The 18,914-nt window shown below is 52.9% G+C and overlaps 1 protein-coding gene across 2 annotated transcripts in view; it reads right to left on the bottom strand.

The window, feature by feature from the left end:
• The window catches only part of CLCN4 (chloride voltage-gated channel 4), a 63,585-nt gene extending 44,938 nt beyond the window's left edge, over positions 1-18,647 (bottom strand). For both annotated transcript variants that reach the window (XM_047075879.1, XM_047075881.1), the window contains exons 1-2: positions 18,540-18,647; positions 17,143-17,414 (exon numbers count right to left, since the gene is read on the bottom strand). The gene's annotated coding sequence lies outside the window, so the exon portion shown is untranslated. The remainder of the gene's footprint in view (positions 1-17,142; positions 17,415-18,539) is intronic.
• Positions 18,648-18,914: the final 267 nt, after the last annotated feature.

Here is an 18,914-nt window from a genome sequence, read left to right as displayed (position 1 = left end):
CCAACTTCAGCTCAGGTCACAATCTCCTGGTTTGTGGGTTCAAGCCCCGCATTGGGCTCTGTGCTGACAGCTTGGAGCCTAGAGCCTGCTTCAGATTATATATATATATATATCTTTCTCTCTCTCAAAAATAAATAAAACATTAAAAAATGTATATAAAGTTCAAAACCAGCAACATTAATCTGTGGTGAGAGTATGGGATAGCAGATACCTTTAGGGGTAGGGGTGGGGCCTGGAAGAAGTCACAGAAGGTTTCTGGGGACCAGTCACATTCTGTTCCTCGAGTTGGCTGCTGGTTACGTAGTTGAGTTCCCTTTGCAAAAATTCGTGGAGGTGCACACTTACACTTTTTGCATTCTTATAGATAGATGTTTACTTCCATAAAATGTTCAGTTAAGAAAAGTGGTTTCAGGGGCGCCTGGGTGGCGCAGTCGGTTAAGCCTCCAACTTCAGCCAGGTCACGATCTCGCGGTCCGGGTCATGATCTCGGGGTCTGTGAGTTCGAGCCCCGCGTCAGGCTCTGGGCTGATGGCTCGGAGCCTGGAGCCTGTTTCCGATTCTGTGTCTCCCTCTCTCTCTGCCCCTCCCCCGTTCATGCTCTGTCTCTCTCTGTCCCAAAAATAAATAAAAACGTTGAAAAAAAAATTAAAAAAAAAAAAAAAAGAAAAGTGGTTTCAGTCTCGCAGCACCTCGAAAGGTCAAACACAGACTCACCACATGACCCAGCAATTCCACTCCCAGGCTTACATGGGAGGGAACTGCAAACACGTCCACAAACACACAAATGCTCACAACAGCATTATTCCCACCAGCCAAAAAGTGAAAACCACCCAAAGGTCCATCAATTGATGAATGGACTAGACCCTAAAAATGCAACTAAAGGACCTCACTAGCAACATTTCGACCTGGAAGCTCTGGGAAAATTGAAAAGGTAGTTTCTAACACACACACACACACACACACACACACACACACATTGAGGTTTCTATAATATCCTACAATCAGAAGAGTTTCTGCAATTAATTAGCTACTCGGATGCTTCAAGATTCCAGACGCCTTGGGCTCAGTCCGTTAAGCGCCGGACTTCAGCTCAGGTCACGAACTCACGGCTCATGGTTTCGAGCCCCGCGTCGGGTTCCTGCCACACCCCAAGAAGTTCCAGGGAAGACCGGCCTTTGGTCGCTTCCCCACAGTTGTAAAACCACTGCGCGACCACAGGCACGTGAACTGCCCTGTACAGGCGTTGTTGTCCTCACCCAGTTTCTAGAAGAACGACTGCATCCGATGCTACCCGTACCCCTCAAACCCTTCCGATAAGCTGCAGCTGATTTCCGACAGTATCTCCGTGCCCGAGACCCCTGTTTCAGGACCCCCCGAAAGTGGCCCTGGAGCCACGGCACGCCCGAGGTGCATTACTGGGAGCAGGTAGGACCTGAGGGCTCTCGGGAGCTGGTGTAGAAACACCCCCACTCCCTCACCCCTCGAACGGAATCACTTCAAGGCATGTTTTGCACCTGTACAGAAAAGATTTGCCACTGCAGGCCGGACACTGCTCTCCTCGGGAAGGCCTGCGTCTGGGAACTTGGGACTTCAAGAGGGTTCCCACCATCCCCGAAGTGGTAAGAATGGCTCACTGTGTGTACACTGGCTGTCCAAATAATGTCATTTGTGCCACACTCCCGCTTTCCCTCTAAAGGTCTGGAATTCTGACAGCGAGCTAGACAGAGGGTGCCGGCGGAAGCAGCCTCCAGTGAAACCCCCAGCACTGAGGCTCTAACGACCGGGCCTTTCCCCTTTGCTGATTTTGCCCTACAGCCCCCCCTCCCCGGCTATAATCAAGCACAGCCATGAAAACAACCACAGACTGTCCTGTGAATACCCCTGGTTGAACCCAGAGATGATCTCGGGGACCGGTGACACACAAAGCTCCGGTTCCTACAGCGCCCAGAGCATAGAGGTAGCCTCCAGTCGCCCACTGGGTGACCCGCACCTCCAGCCCAGCCTCTGATGGCTGCCTTCTTTTCCCAGCCACACTTGCCCACGCCCCTCCCAAAGGACCCCGCACCGGGCTCCTGGTCCCAGGGTCCACCTCTGGGGGAACACAGATGAAGGCAGCATGGCGTTTTCTGCCTCGTCGGCCACCGATGCCTTTGCCTATGTAAAACCCACAAGGGGTGTTCTTCTGGCCCCGCACCAAAGGGCAATGTCTTCATGACGTGGGGCTAAGCGAAGACTTATCAGAAGGGACACAAAAGCATGATCCATAAAAGAAAAACTGGACACGTTATGCTAACGGGCAAAGTAAAACAGATTAACAGTCCGTCAACACAAGGGTCCAAGCCGTCCCCGGGCCTCTAGCAATTCTGGGACAGCCCGAGCACCCAAATGGCCTGTCCTACGCCCCTCGACGGGACGCTGGTGGCCGATCACTGCCCAGGGATCTGCATTTCTAACAAGCTCCCAGGGAGGCCGACTGATGATACTGGCTCGTGGACTGTACTTGGGGAACCACTGGCCCCTTCATTTTTTGTCCCCTCCTATTTCCCACTCTCTCCCATGCCCTGTATCCTTCCCACTGTATTTTCATCACCAATATTTTTAGCATCGACCTTATTTACAAACTGCGTTTTGTTAGAATAACTACTTGCAAGCTTGCTTCCTTCCGTATCACATTGGGAGTTCCTTGAGGTCGGTTCCTCACCTTTATTTACTATCTGGACTTTTGAGGAAGTGTTTGCTGGGCCCTGCCATACAGTAATATTACCCACTAAACCTAAAAAGCTTAGCCGACCACATACACTATCTCCGTTCTACAAGCGCATTACTAATATTGTAATCCATCTATAGATTTAAAAAAAAAAAAAAAAGACCTCTATCCAGCACTCAGCTCGATGCTTTGGACATCACTGCGTAGACATACTGAAAAATACATACAAGAAAGATACCTTATCCGTGCACACACTCAGGACAAAAAGAATAATATAAACCAGACTGAGGTCGCTACCCATGTAAAATGTGAGCGGCTTTAACACCTTTCTTTGACTACATATCATCTGGTTCACGCACCGTCCCACACTTGTGTGACACCACCTTCCCTGCTAGGTTTGGGGGGTTTCCTTTTAACTGCTCGATTCATGTCGATTTTCCTTTATTGCATTTCACCCATGGAAACAGCTGAGCTGAGAAATACATGGACGACAGTGCAGCTGCCAAGCATCCTGGCCGATACTCAACCGCGGGCCTGTGCCCCCGGGGACCACGGGAGTGGACTCTGAACCCAACGTGGCGGCTAAAAGCACCACAAGCTGACAGTTCCTTTAGGCGAACCTTCTTCGCCATTCTTACCCAAGTGGAGGAGGTGAGAGGCAAATTGGTTTAAAACTCGCTTCAAACTCTCTCGAGAAGTTTCCTGAAATAACGTTTGATTAGTTGCCCCGCACACTTACTGTAGGGATTCGAGCTATCAGACTCGATCCCAGATATGGGATCCCAGGCCCGCAAACCCTAGCACAAGAGTAAATAAGTCAGTAAACACACCGGACCACACCAAGGCGTAGCAAAGTCAAGTTGTTAACACCAGCGGAAAGGAGGATACCCTGAAAGCAGTAAAAGAAAACAGACACACGTGTACAGAGCGAACCCTTCAACCACACACAGCCGTGACCACGAACGACGTGCCACTACTCACACTGACCAGGCTGAAGCTCGCAAACCCAACGTCAAGCCGGACACGAAGGAATACGCGAGTCCGCTGATAGAAAGTTCCAAACCAGCAAAATGAATCTGTCGGAGCAGATACCCTGGGGCTGGGGAGTCCCTAGAAGGGGACCCCGCAGGTGGCTTCTGGGGACTGGTCATGTTCCGGTTAATCTAAGCCCTGGTTATCCGGGTGTGGTCACTTGGTGAAAAATCAGCAAGCTGCACACTTCTGCTTTACACACTTTTCCGCACATGTATTTCAGTAAAAGCCTTACTGAAGGGCAATCCAAAACAGCCATCAGCTAGAATTACATCTCACGGCCTCTAACTTTACAAAAGTTAGACTTCTGTAGGCTACAACACCTCCCTAAGGAGCCTGTGATAATACTTCATCTTCGAAATACCTGTCACATCACCTCTTGCAAAAATGACCTCCCACCGAAGTAATTCAGGTGGAAAGTCTGAACCCTCGGACAAAACCAAGGCACCGGGGCTGGCAGACCCGCCGCGCGGTGGGCACAGGACACAGGCTCCACGCGGCGTTACAGGTCAGCATACGTTCCACCGTCGCAAGAGGAAGAGGGGAGATGCTGGCACAGAAAGTGATATCCTACGGGGCGCCTGGGGGGCTCAGTCGGTTGAGCGTCTGACTCTCGATTCTGGCTCAGGTCACGATCTCACGGTTCATGAGTTCGAGCCCCGCACCCAGCTCTGTGCTGACAGTGCGGAGCCTGCTTGGGATTCTCTCTCTTCCTCTCTCTGCCCCTCCCCTGCTCGTTTTCTCTCCCTCTCTCTCTCTGTCTCAAAATAAACAAACAAAACCTTAAAAAAAAAAAAAAAAGCAAATTACAACCTACACTGGCAAATGCTGGGTTCTCAACACGACAGCCAGACATCCAACCCGATTGGCATTGGGGGTTTATTGTACCAAAGTGTCCAGACTCTGAAGATGAATATAGGGAAATACATTGTGAAAAAATACAGGCAGCTGTCCACGTACTAAAAATCGACACACTCGAAGCCGTCATCAGTATGCCCTAACTTACCGTGAATGCACCTATAAACCTTGCACGAAGCGCCTCTCCCCTCGGCCAGAAAGAGAGAGAGAGAGAGAGAGAGAGAGAGGTGGGGGCTAGAGAAGGAGGGGGGGCCACACCGTGAGCAAACATGGAGCAGCTGGAGAAAAGTGGAGCTTCAGAAGGGTCAAGAGGGAGGCAGTGCCCGCGTGGGGAGCGGACCCAAGGGGCAGCCGGCGCCAGGCCTCCCCCCCCACGAAAGTTTGGGTCCTCACCACTGTACTCGCTGTCCAATGCCACACAACAAATTACCCCGGGACTCAGCAGCTAAAAGCGCTAAACACGTATGATTTTACAGCTTCTGTGGGTCAGGAACTCGCGAGCAGCTCGTCTGGGTGTTTCCAGCTCGAGGTCTCTCGGGAGGTTGTGGTCAAGCGGTCCGCTACGGCTGCGGTCATCTGAAGGCTCGATGGGGGCAGGAGGACCCGCCTCCGAGTTGGCTCCCGGACACGGGTAGCAGTTGGGGCGGGCTGTGGGCGGCTGCCTCCCTCCAAAGCAGGCGATCCGAGGGAACAGGCGGAGGCATAGAGTGTCTTGGGACCTAGCCTCGGAAGAGCCACGGCGTCACTGGCACGGCGCCCTGCTGGTGGCACAGGTGGGCCCCGGGTGGCCAGCGTGGGAGGACACCGCACGCGGGCCCGGGCACCGGGAGGCAGGAGCGCCGGGGCCACCGCGGAGGCCGGCTCCCGCGCCAGCCACGGCCCGAAACCCCACCGATGTCAAATCCGTTTGAGACGACGGACTCTCCCTTTTTAAAACGTAGACACCTTTAGCATGGTGAGGGGCCGGGACGCATTCCCTCCTTCCAGCCAGTCCTCCAGATCCCGAGGCGGGTTCCCCAGAGGCACTGACAGTGAGAGGAGCCCCCGGTGGTCGTGGCGCAAGGGGCCAGCCGAGGGCCACGGGGCCAATGAGCGTCCCCAAAAGAGGGAAGCCCAGAGCCAAAGGACAGGCGGAAAGGCACTCGAAGATTAAACTTTGCCCGGAGCCAACAGAGACAGAGGAGGGCCGCGGCGGCCTCCTCCTTCCTCCTTCCTTCTTGGCAGGCCTCCCAGCTCCCAGCGCTCCGTGCTCCTTCGCTTACAGCCTCGCTTCCGCAGGACCGGGCAGCCAACGTGGGACTGTGACCCTCCCTCCGTGACACGCCTCCTACGGCCCCGGGGCCACACAGCTCTCCGTCACGGTGGGAAACACAGCCTGCGTGTCGGAGAGGGGACGAGGCCGACTGCACGTGGCCTCGAGTGACACAACAGACTCGGTGTTCTCACATCCCCACCGCTAGGGGGAGGGAGGAGAGGCAGGAGTCTCTGCGCCCCTGGTGCCGAGGGCCAAGGGATTCGAACCTCCCCGGAGACTCCTTCTCACAGTAACAACTTTTTCCAGGACTCCGTGTGCCAGGCGCTATTTTAAGCACGTCACACGTATTCGGTCGCTAGAGCCCTTGACAGTCTCCGAATTAAACACCGTCACCCTCGGGCCCACGCTACAGATGAGCAAACGGAGGCAGAGGAGAGGTCAGGTCACGGGTTCGAGTCTCACAGAAGGTAAGCGAGGAGCCAGATTCGAGCCCAGGCCCCGAGGGCCCTTCTTCTGCGACAGCCTCGCAGGCCTGGGTCCTCTAGGGACCCGAGGGCCGCCGCTTCGGCTGACAGGGCGCTGCCCCCCTCTTCCCTCCTAAACTGTGCGGAAAGCTTGCGTGGAGCTTCGATAAAGGCAGGCTGGGCGACCCTCCGGCCTCTGAGAGCGGGGCCATGCCAGCTCCCCAGGGCCGCCCCAACCAAGTACCGCAGACCGGCCGCCTCAAGTAACGGCCGTCTATTGCCTCACAGTTCTGGGGACCGCGAGTCTGGGATCCAAATGACAGCAGGGTTGGTTCCTTCTGAGGGCGCTGACGGAGAATCTGTTCCAGCCTCTTCTTGGCTCGTCGACAGCCATTCTCCCCACGTCCCTTCACACTGCCTTCTCTCTGTGCCTTCCTCCTCTTAGAAGGACATCAGTCACACCGGATTATAACAACCCTGATGACCTCATTTTAACTCGATTACCTCTATAAAGACGCTATCTCCAAATAAGGTTGCATTCTGAGGTCCCGGTGGTACCTCAACGTATGAATTTTGAGGGACACAATTCAACAACGCTGGTGGGAAATAGCTCTCCGTCTCTCCCTGCCCTTCCCCCCGTCCCGCTCCCGGGACCTCTTGAGACTGACCTTCCCTTGGCCATTTCCTCCGCGACAATCCATTTACCGCTTAAGGTGCAGTACACCCCCCCCCCACACACACACACAGGTAAATAAAATTTAAAGAGACACTCACGACTGGCCACTCTGTAAAGGTTAAATGTAGGCAGTCATCCAACACGGCTTTGAGGTGTCCCTCCTGGAGCTCTCAGGACGAGGCCACCGGGTGGCTTAAGCGTACTCTAACTGGGTCACCAAGATGAGGGCTGAGGGACGCCTGGGTGGCTCAGTTGGTTGAGCATCTGACTTCGGCTCAGTTCATGATCTTGCAGTTCACGGGTTTGAACCCCACGTCGGGCTCTGTGCTGCCAGCTCGGAGCCTGGAGCCTGCTTCGGATTCTGTGCCTCCCTCTCTCTCTGCCCCTCCCTTGCTCATACTCTTTCTCTCTCTGTCTCTTGATAATAAATAAATGTTTAAAAAATTAAATAAAAATAAATAAAAATATGTTTCCCTTAGGGGCGCCTGGGGGGCTCAGTCGGTTAAGCGTCCGACTTCGGCTCAGGACATGATCTCGTGGTTTGTGAGTTCGAGCCCCGCATCGGGCTCTGTGCTGATGGCTCAGAGCCTGGAGCCTGCTTCGGATTCTGTGTCTCCCTCTCTCTCTCCCCTCCCCCGCCCGCACTCTGTCAAAAATAAACATTAAAAACTTTTTTTTAATTAAAAAAAAAAGATGAGGGCCGATGTGTGGTCAGTTAGTAAGCTTTGGGCAAGAGGGGCGCTTGTGGAAGGCATGACTAAGCTGAGAGGAAAAATAGCTCGTCTGTAATCTTGGCGGTCAGCCCTCCTATCTATTCACCACAAAGCCCACCAAAGCAAGCAGCGCCCCCAAGGGTTTTACAGTGGAGGGAGAAAAACGGCTTCATGTTTGGCCACAGCCACAGACGAAGTTCCACATTTAGCCAGAAGGGAAACGAAGCAGCAAGGGGCAGGTAAGCACAGGCCGCCCCCCAGAGACACGGTAAAAAGTGCTCCCTCCAGCCACGCCCCGCACCTGCCAGGCACCTGAGCTGCTGCCCAGGGGGGCGAGCCCGACTCCACCCTGGGAGGCTCGAGGGCCTGTCCCCAGGCCTCCATGACTCCCCTTCTGTGACTTCAGGAGGGCTTACCGTCACCTCCGACAGGGAAGCTCTGGGCTCAAACCGGGCTCCCTGCTCTGAATGACACGGAGGTCTGGCTAACAGCAGGTGCCTCAGCGAGCAGAACCGCAGTGTGAAACCTGGCTGCGGGGAAGGAAAAACAGCACGGCGACGGTGGACAACACCCGGCTGGGGCAGGGAGAGCTCGGATAGGGTGACAATGGATGGCCTCTCGGAGGAGGGCTCAGCGGGCCGTGAGTGACCTGGGCCGGCCAGCATGTGACACGGGGGCTTAGCCCTCCAGGCACAGAGAGCAGCCAATTCACAAACCCAGTGACAAGGATGAGTGTGGCGGGCTCAAGGTCCAGGTGTCACCGTGACCCTAAGAATCATGGCCACCAAACCGTGACCCAAGGGCACGGGGGACTTCATCCACCACGGACAGCCGGGAAGAGACCTTTCTAGCATCATATGTGGACCGCAGGCGCCATCTCACGTGCTGTCCCTGCGCACCGCTGCCCATCGAGGGTAATCGTGCCCCTGACCCGGGGCGGCCTCCTGGGCCCGTCTCCACAAGCTGCCGTTACACGTACGTTCGCACTTGACGGCGCAGTCCGCGTGGCGCCCGGCACGCTGCCGCCAAGTCAGCCAGAGGCGCGCCCCGGCTCACCTGGCCACCCAGGTCCCTGAGGTCCTGGCCGCCATCGCGTTCCTCACCGGCCAGCCCGCTTCCTCTCTCAGCCACCTCGGACTCTTCTCACAGCAGCCAGGGTCACCCTTTCAAACACAAGCCCCCACACGCCGCTCCCACGCCTGAAAGCAGCCGGCAGCTTTACGCTCAGAATAATTCGGGGCCGGCGCCGCCCCTGCCGAGTCCCTGCACGGTCCGCCCCCCGCCACCCGTCGGCGCACCTTCGCCACCTCGTGTTCTCTGGGTCGCTCTTCTCTGGACCCACCGACCTCCTCGCGGTTCTTCAAATGCACCTGGCCGTGCCTTGCCTCAGGCCCTTTGCACTGGCTGTTCCCTCAGCCCCGAACACTCAGGCCCTCCAGGTTCACATCGCTCTCCCTCATTTCACGTGGGTCCCTGTTCACGTGCTAGCCCTCAGAGAGGCCTTCGTGACCCCCCGACTGGCACTCTGAATCCATCACCGTCTATCCTTTGCCCCCTGCCGTACCTCACTAAACGCACGACCGATAAAACGGTTCCTTTCCCTTTCCTCAACTCGAATGTTCCACCGGGGCATGAGCCTTGTCTGTTTGGCACCACAGTGCGTCTCACTGCCCAGGCTGGTAGGTCTCAACCAGGGGCACTCCTGCCCACCCGGGGACGTTTGGCAATGCCTGGAGTTTGGCTGTCACAACTGTCACAATGCCAGTAGTGCTTCCTACTGGCATCTGGTGGGTAGAAGCCAGGGAGGCTGCTAAACATCGTACGATGCACAGGACGGCCCCCCACAGAGAGTCGTCCAGTCCAAATGGCCGCAGTGTCAACGTTGAAGAATCCGGGCCTGGACACATCGCAGGGACCCAACAAATATTGGCTGAGCAAGGAAGTAAATGGGGGAGGGAAGGCACGAATGAACACCGAGGCTCGCGTCTCATGGAAACCTCTCTACAGCCAGATACGAAAGTGTACATGTTACAGGGGTCCGTGTATATGCGGTTCAAGAACGCGCGAAAGTAAACAGTGCTGATGGAAATCAGAATAGTGGTTGTCGATGGCACGGGGTTTGGCTCAAGGAAGGCAAGACGGGGCCCTCCGGAGGTGTGGGGAACAGTCTCTGTCAAAACCAACCGGATTAAAAAACCATGCATTTTGCTCCGTGTAAATTACATCCCACAAAAGCAAAAACCGAAAAAAAAAAAAAGGCACGATATACACTCTGTAGATGGGTGCATTTGCAACAGCCATTTTCAGAAACCACATTTCAGCAAGTTATCGGTGGCTGCCTGGGGAAGGGGGGGACCAGGGGAACGGGGATACGAAGGAGACGAAGGAGACTTGGTGTTCTCTGCCTAACCTTGATCCTGCTGGAAAGTCACCGTGCGTCTGTAACGTGGACGAGTCATTCAAAAATACTTCGGACGGTCTGTGAAGGAAAACCACCCCTGCCCTTAGAAAGGAAACTTTATCTCTGCCGTCCACTGAAAAGGCGGTTAAGCAACGGTTTGATAACGCAGTCTTCCCCACAGCCAGCACGCAGGGTTTGCGGAGGAGGGACAGCGTGTGTGGGACAGACTGTCCCCAAGGGCGCCCATCGGTAGTGGGAAAACAGATAAGCCTCACCACTCGCTAACTAACAGCGCTCGGCTCCATCGGGCGGGAGGGTGGAGGCGGGAGGGGGGGTGGCTGGGAACCTCTGGCCAGCAGGCCTCAGGGCCACCGGGGGCACCCGGAGCCCAGCTCCAAAATGCTCCTGCCGGGCCTCACCCCGTGACCCACTCAGTCAGAGCCCCCCACACGCCCAAGAGTCTACGTTTCTTTTCTATCTCGTTAAAAATGTTTTATTATGAACATTTTCCTTTTTTTATCTTTTTATTTATTTTAGAGAGGGGGAGAAGGGCAGAGGGAGAAAGAGAGAGAACCTTAAGCAGGCTCTGCCCTGAGCACGGAGCCTAATGCGGGGCTCGATCCCACCACCCTGGGATCATGACCTGGGCCGAAATCAAGAGTCGGACGCTCGACCGACTGAGCCACCCAGGTGCCCCTATTGTGAACACTTTCAAATACACAGAACATTATCCAGAAGAGTCCAATGAACAGCAGCAAATTCAGTGTTTCCATTTGGCCGAATTTGCCTCACCTTTTTCTCTTCCCATTTAACTGAATCATTTACACATCAATTATTTTCTAGAACAGCGGTTCTCAAAGGGTGATCTGGGGACACCTTGGGGTCCCCGAAACACTTTAAGGGATCCATGCTATCAAAAATATTTTTATAATAATCTCACATTGTTATCTGCCTTTTCCCATTCTCATTCTCTTGTGAGTAGACAGTAGAATTTTCCAGAGGCTACGTGACGCGTGATATTGCGACGGACTGAATGTAGAAGCAGGTGTGAGAATTCACCTGTCTTGTATCTAGCCGTACGTTAAAGAGATCTCCAAAAATGGTTCAAAGAAATTGCTAGGTAACTTGTTGCTATCGTGACACTCCGTCCCTAAATACTTCAGCACGCGTCACCAAAAAATAAGACTCTTCTACGTACACGTGTGTTGGTTATCTACAGCCGTGTAACAAAGACCCCAAAACGTGGCGGCGGGAAACAAACCCGCGTCACCTCACTGTTCGCGTCGGGAACCCCAGGGTGGCTTCGCTAGGTGCCTACCACACCACAAGATTATCACATCTAGTGACGCTGACGGTAGTTTCCTTATATCGTCTAATGACCACTCGCATAAACATAACCCGGGTGTCCCCGGGCGCCGATTACAGGTGTTTGTTCGGGCCGGGGCCCAAACGGGGGCCACGAGTTATATTTGGTTATTGTCATGGGCTGAATGCGTCCCCCCAGAATTCCCATGTTGAAAGCTAACCCCCAATGTGATGGCATCAGGAGACGGGGCCGTAGGGAGGGGACCAGGTCCTGAAGGAGGAGCCTCGTGATGGGATCAGTGCCCAACGGAGAGACCCCAGCGAGTTACGCAGGCTCCTGCCACGGGAGGGGGCAGGAAGGTGGCCCCCGCAGCCCCGAAGAGGGCCCTCACCGGAACCGACCCTGCGGGCAGAGGGCGCCGGGACAGTCACTCGGTCTCTTAAGTTTCGTTTGATGGTGAATACCCTCCTATTTCCAACTTGTTTCACGGCTGTGACTTGTGGGCTGTGACCTGTCGCAGAGGTGGGCCTGAAGGCCCAGCGAGGGTGCCAAGCCGGCGGGAGGAGCGCAGGGGCGAAAGGGGCCCGCAGGGAAAATGTCGCCCCCACGCGGCCCCTCTCTCCCTGCGGGCCAACGTGCCTGACGCCAATTTTGGGGGGGCCGGGAAGAGCCGGAGAGAAGGCCGATGGCAAGGGGACGGGGAACAGCACAGTGCAGGCCGTTCTAAGTGTCCCACCCCACCCCCACCACACTGGGCACACGATGCAACGCCATGGCCATCACCACCAAGGCCATCACCGCATGCTGACTCCTGGGCGTTTCCCAGCCTGCTGACCGTCTGCCGTCCCTCTGATCCCCCGGGGCCAAGGCGGCAGGACCAGCAAGTGCCGTGGGCCCCACGAGACAGACCCAGCACCGCTCTGATCCCCAGGCTTGGCGCACCTGAGCACCATGCCCCGAGGGGGCTCCGCGGTGGGCGAGACACCGCCACCGTCCTGCCACCCTCCCACGGCGCCACGCGCTGCCGCCACGAGGAAGGGTCGCGGCTGTGGGGCCTGCGGGCGCAGGGAGCCTCCCCGTCCCAGCTAGATTCCCAGCGACAGCTCACTCACAAACAGGCCTCCCCTTCCGGACAGAAGCTCCTTCTGGAACCCACAACGTAAAAAAAAAAAAAAAGCCTTCTCGTTGTATTTCCCAACATATACGACGTGACGAAAAGGAATTGGATCTCTGACGGAGGGCTTAGCACCAGACGTCTCATAGGAAAACGAATTCTAGAATACCGGAGCCAGAAGAACATTTAGAGATCATCCAAATCGGTGCTTCTCAACCAGGGGCACCGCTGCCCACCCCAGGGGACACGTGGCGGCGTCTAGAGACATTCTGGTCATCGCGACTTGGGGAGGCGCTACTGACAGCTAGTGAGTAGAGGCCTTGATGCGACCGAGCATTCTACAGGGCACGGGTGCCCCCCCCCAACAGACTGAGTCAGCCCCCAATGTCACCGCTGCTGAGGCAGAGGAACCCTGAGATCTACGTTTCTTGGTTACTTTGAAGAAGAGAAAATTGTGGCCCAAAGACACAAAGTAACGTGCCCAAGGTGCCACGGTCCGGAAGCCAGAAGAATCCAGGTCACAACTACATCCGTCTCTCTATCACCCATTCGGCTCTATCTAGGGTTGGGCTGGGGGAGAAGGAAGGCGGAGGGCCCAAGGATCTTAATTCCTGTAGCCAACTTGAACCGAACGAAGGAAGCTGCAATAAAGAAGTTGCTGAATTACTGCAACAACACATCAGGGTGTCCAAACCCTGAACGAAAGGCCACATATAGGAAATTACACCAGATACAAAGATTAACTCGAACTAGATTAAAGACTCGAACATAAGACCTGACACCATAAAACTCCTATTAGAAAACACACGTGGGATGGGGGGTGCCTGGGTGGTGCAGTCGGTTAAGCGTCCGACTTCGGCTCAGGTCATGATCTCACAGTTCGTGAGTTCGAGCCCCATGTCGGCTCTGTGCTGACAGCTCAGAGCCTGGAGCCTGCTTCGGATTCTGCGTCTCCCTCTCTCTCTGCCCCTCCCCCACTCGCGCACTCTCTCTTTCAAATATAAATACACATTAAAAAAATGTTTTTAATTTAAAAAAAAAAAAAAAGAAAACACAGGCGGTAAGCTCCTGGACATAGGTCTTGGCGAAGTTTTTTGGAATCTGACACAAGCAAAAGCAATTAAAGCAAAAATAACTAAGTGGGACTACAGCATATTAAAAAGGTCTGTACAGCAAAAGGATTCATTTATAAAATGAAAAGGCAACCTACTGAATGGGAGAAAACGTTTGCAAATCACATATCCGATAAAAGGCTAATATCCAAAAAATATAAAGAACTAATACAACTCAACAACAACAATAAAAAAAAAATCAGATCCAAAAATGGGCGGAAGATCGAAACAGACATTTTTCCAAAGAAGACATCCAGATGGCCAACGGGCACATGAAAAGACGCTCAACATCACTCATCATCAGTGAAATGCAAATCAAAACCACAACTAGGTAACACCACACACCTGTTAAAATGGCTATTAACAAAAGGACAAGAAATAACAAGTGATGGCGAAGATGTGGAGAAAAGGGAACCCTCACGCACGGTCGGTGGGAATGTCAGTGGTGCCCCCACTATGGAAAACAGTACGGAGGGTCCTCAAAACACTAAAAATAGAACTACCATATGATCCAGCAATCCTACTTCTGGGTATTTATCTGAAGGAAACAAAAACGCGAACTCAAAAAAATATCTGCCCCCCTATGTTGACCGCAGCATCATTTACAATAGCCAAAGCATGAAAGCAACCTAAGTGTCTGTCGATGGATAAATGGATAAAGAAACTGTGCTATATATTTACAGTGGAATATTATTCAGCCGTAAGAATGAAAGCTTGTCATTTGCAACATGGATGGACCCCGGGGGCATTATGCTAAAGAATGTGAGTCAAACAGAGAAAGATAAATACCTTCTGATCCCTCTTATGTGTGGAATCCAATGGGGGGGGCGGAGCTAGAGAACAGATTGATGGTTGCCAAAGGCAGGGGGACATGGTGGGAGAAGTAATTTTTTTTTTTAATTGAAGCTTCAGACATGGTTGGATCCAGGGACTTGAAAATAATTAATGGCAAATAAAGATCAGTTACCAGCGAGGTAATGAAAATTGCTAGCTGTCTCCTTGATAATGATTTCAGCTTGCAATGCGCGGCCAAATCCAATTCATCCTGGACTCCTGCACCAGCGAGAACTGCAGGGGCACCACAGATGGCTTAACCCCCTCTGGGGTGAGCAAGGGGGCTCCCACCAGGCCTTCGGGGCTTGTTCAATTACTAAACATTGGCTGATTTATTAAACACTAACTAAATATGCCCTGTATCAGGCCCAGAGCTGGAGATAAAGGAATGAACAACACAGACACAAATCCCTGCCTTCATGGACTTCATATTCTACCAGGGGGAAACACAATAGACAAGTCAATTCTTTAAAAATTTTAAAAGGGGGCGCCTGGGTGGCTCAGTCGGTTAAGCCGTCCCACTTCGGCTCAGGTCATGCTCTCACCGTTCGTGAGTTCCAGCCCCGGCATCGGGCTCTGTGCTGACAGCTCGGAGCCTGAAGCCTGCTTCGGATTCTGTGTCTCCCTCTCTCTCTCTCTGCCCCTCCCCTCCCCTGCTTGATAGCGCGCGCTCTCTCTCTCTCTCAAAAATAAACGTTAAAAACAAATGCTTTGAAAAAATCCAAAAGAAGAAAAAAATACAAGGAGAGATCACGGTTACCTACCAGAAGAGCTAGGGAATCATTTACATACAATAAGACTCATTCACAAACAAATAAACACAAAGAGATACCACTACACACCTACAAGCATGGCTAAAATTAAAAAACAAAAAATAAAAACAACTCAAGGTGCTGGCAAGGATCCTGATTAACGGAAATTCTCCTACGTTGCTGGTACACCCACCTCGGAAAATAGTTTGGCAGTTTCTTATAAAGTTAAACATAAATTTTAAAAAAAGACTACAGTAGCAAAGACATAGCTACAGAGAGACAGAGACATGAATGTATGCATATCTATATAGATATAGACGTGGATGTGGACAGAGATACGATTTTGACATTTGGATCTCTAGGCTGAAGTACACGCGAGACTACGTTCCAATATCTTGCCAGCTCGTTTTCTGACACAGCATTAATTTCTCTGAAACATTAGTCTGATTTTAGCAAATGAGGAGCCTTGCTGACTTCACCCCACCCCCCATTTTCTTTAAACATTTAAACATTTACACATCTCCATTTTTCTCCCCCCCCCCCCCCCCGCCGATGTCTTCTGGGTGGCAAACTTATGAAGTTCTAAGTTGGAAGAGAATTATCCTTTGTTTTTATAGCTTTGCCTTATTCTGAAATAAATAGTCAGGGCAAATCAATTGAAAATTGGTCAGAAAATAGGCAGAGAGAGGAAGTATATAATCCCCTGCATAGAGCCAAAGCTATTGGGGCTGCCTGACATCATAGTAAGCCCACAGCAAGGGGAAAAGAATAGAGAACCCTCTTTAATTATCAACTAAAATAGCACTGCTTTTTAACATTGTCCTCCGACAGTTGCTGGGGAATCAAATTATTCATGGTGTGAGTTCCAACACAGCTTACGGACACCCCGACCTCCAGAGGAGTGGTGTTTTACAGGAAGGAATGCCACATTCTCCTCCTAAGGGTGCCCACCCATGTCCTGGCCTCAGGCTGTAACCAGAGAAAGGAATGTAAACAGGTCAGAACGCTTAAGAGAGCCCATTAAAATCCCACCCCCACCCCCCCCACCCCGTCTGGCTAGAATTGAAAAGTCACCTGACACCCCCCCCCCCCATCTGCCGCTGAGTCATCAAGCCCCTTCTTCCAGCAGGCTAATTATTCAGCACGGGGGAATTAAAAAGAACACTGGGAATTCTTGGGGTTTGGTATTTGTCTCCACCCCCCACCCCCTTCCAAAATCCACTTTGTTCTTCAGAGATGCAGCTAATCCGCTCTTAACGCCCGCAGTTATCTTCGGAGGCTGCAGCTCATTTTATTTATTCTATTGTGTTTTGTTTTCTTGGATACCGTTATTTTTTAATCTACCGAAAACACCTGGCGGGGGCGGGGGGGATGCATTTCTGACATGTCCCCTTTCAACGCTGGAACCTTGCAAAATTCCGCAAAACGATTTATATTGCACATCTAGCTCTTTGAATTGCTAACCAAGAAGTTTCCACCCCATTCAAAGCCAAGGGGCTCTTGCTTTAAAAGAAATCAGGCTAAATCCTGAGGACAAACCCCTGTAAGGAGAATTAGTCAATGTGTCATGATTTATGAAGCACAATGGCAGCTGGAAAACAGTTGACAGTTATCTTGGACAAGCCCCTTCCTCGCCCTATAATGCACGTAGGCTGACGGTTCCAGATTCTTCGCTCTCCTGAGCGAGAGGCCCCGGTCTTCCCGTCTGGCCCCTGCCCACTTCCCCGGATGGGCACGCCGAGACCCGAGTCACGCGTGGGCCTGCGACACCCCCCCCCCCGCCTCCGCCGCACCCCCGCCTGGCGCAGGCAGCAGCCGCAGCGGCCCAAGACCCCACTTTCGCTTTCCGGGGCGCCGACGGGCCGCACGCCTGCAGGCCGGGGCTCCGCCTGCAGAGTGGGCGCCGCGCGTCCCTTACCTGCAGTGCCGCATGGCGCGTCCGGCCGCCCACCTGCACAGCATCCTAGAGCATCCTTTCTTCAGCGCGACGGCTGCGAGCGCGGTGACGTCACCGGAGGCGGGTCCCACGCCGCCACGTGACGCCCTCGGGGCGAGGCGGGGAGAGGGTGGGGGGCGAGGAAGACCTGGAAGTCCCCGGAGGTGAGGAGCGGGGGACCGGGAAGCCCCGCTCCGGGGCCTCCCCTCTGGGCAGTTTGCTGGACGTGCGCAGCTTGCCCGGCCTTTCACCGGCTACGGGAAACAAACAGCACACAGGAGGAGAAACCCGAATGATTACAGGCTCCAAGCGTGTAATAGGATTTCAGAAGAGTTAGCAGTACAGGGATTAGTAACGACAGGGAACAACTCAGTGTTTGAGTTTGAAGAGACTTTATCAAATGCAACGGAGAAACCGATTTTGTGTAAATCAAAAGGGCAGTTGAAATACGAAGCGCACGGAAATACTTTGCACTGAGGTTCGCTGTTTGAAGTCATACCTCAAATACTTTAATTTGAAGCATATTCATCCTGGAATATTACGCTAATTGCAGTGGTGAGTAAGGCTTTTGTCTACTGTCACTAGCATAACATTCTAATCCATATTAACGTGGATTTGCCAAATAAAAAAAATAAGGATACCGTATATTCATGCCACCTACCCGTGTTTTCTTAAATTTTCTGGCAAGGAATTTGATCTCTCAGACATGAAGGAGTGAATTCACAAGAACTCACTATTTCACGCTTTTTAATTTTTATCACATTCTGCAGAAAGTGAGTCATCTTACTATTACAGAAAATATGCACGATGTCAACAGTTCTCATTCACAACTCAAAACAGCCTTGCCTAGAAAGCCTTAGAAAATCCCCAACAGTGATCATGTAAATTTGAAAGGGCATATTTCAAACTTGAGCAGTGAACACACCAAGTTTTCTTCTGCCAAACCATATAAACGGTTTTGAAATGTGAAAGGACAAAAGCAGGAACCGGTTTTACTTGTATCCCAGCTTCATATAGACTAGTTTATTTTCAATAGAGTTTAAATCCCAATTTTAACATTCCCTTGCCCAGCCCCCCGCCCCCCAAAGAGATGTGAAACATTGTTTTACAAGCAGATGAGAGTTACCTACGTGCTCTTTATTCCGCAGGTTTCACGTCCTTCTATATTTAACCTGGGCCCTTTTACGGCCATTCCCTCCACAGTAACCAAATATCTGTTCAGAAGGTCAGTCTGTAATTTGGGAACAACCAGGGGCCCTTGCCCCTCACAACGATCTATTATTTTCAGCACCGGATTTTAAAACTCAACAAATGTGGCCGTGTGGTTTTCTAGGTCACTCCTCGCAAGCTTGTTTTTCTAGGTGATAAGTAACTCTTACCTTGGGCTTTCTGGTTCCTGAGATAGAAAGCTAAAAGGCTACCGAAATCCCCCGTTCCCGTGGGTGGAGGGTCTAACGGAGACAGAGTCTGACAGGCTCACTTTCCTGCCAGAGGCAAATGTCGATTTCAGCCCCAGGCGCCCAGGGCGGCCCCACCCCCACCCCCCACGGAGCCAGGCTCGGAGGTCACGTGCTGGGCCCAGCCACTCAGCCCGGCCCAGCCAGCTGGGTCACCTCTCCGGTCTGGAGGCCCGCCATGCCAAGCTCTGTCGCCTCCTACCCTCGGTGTGTGTCCCCGGCCGGCGAGAACCTCGCGTCCGGGACACAGGACGCTCTGCCCTGAGAAGCCGGCCTGCACAGGCTGCTGTGACAGAG

The sequence above is a fragment of the Lynx rufus genome, unplaced genomic scaffold (genome assembly GCF_022079265.1).
Source record: "Lynx rufus isolate CCGP_SWC_20201006 ecotype Redwood Valley unplaced genomic scaffold, mLynRuf1.p SCAF_14, whole genome shotgun sequence".
NCBI classification, from domain to species: Eukaryota; Metazoa; Chordata; class Mammalia; order Carnivora; family Felidae; genus Lynx; species Lynx rufus.
This window is presented reverse-complemented; position numbering and strand designations above follow the sequence as displayed.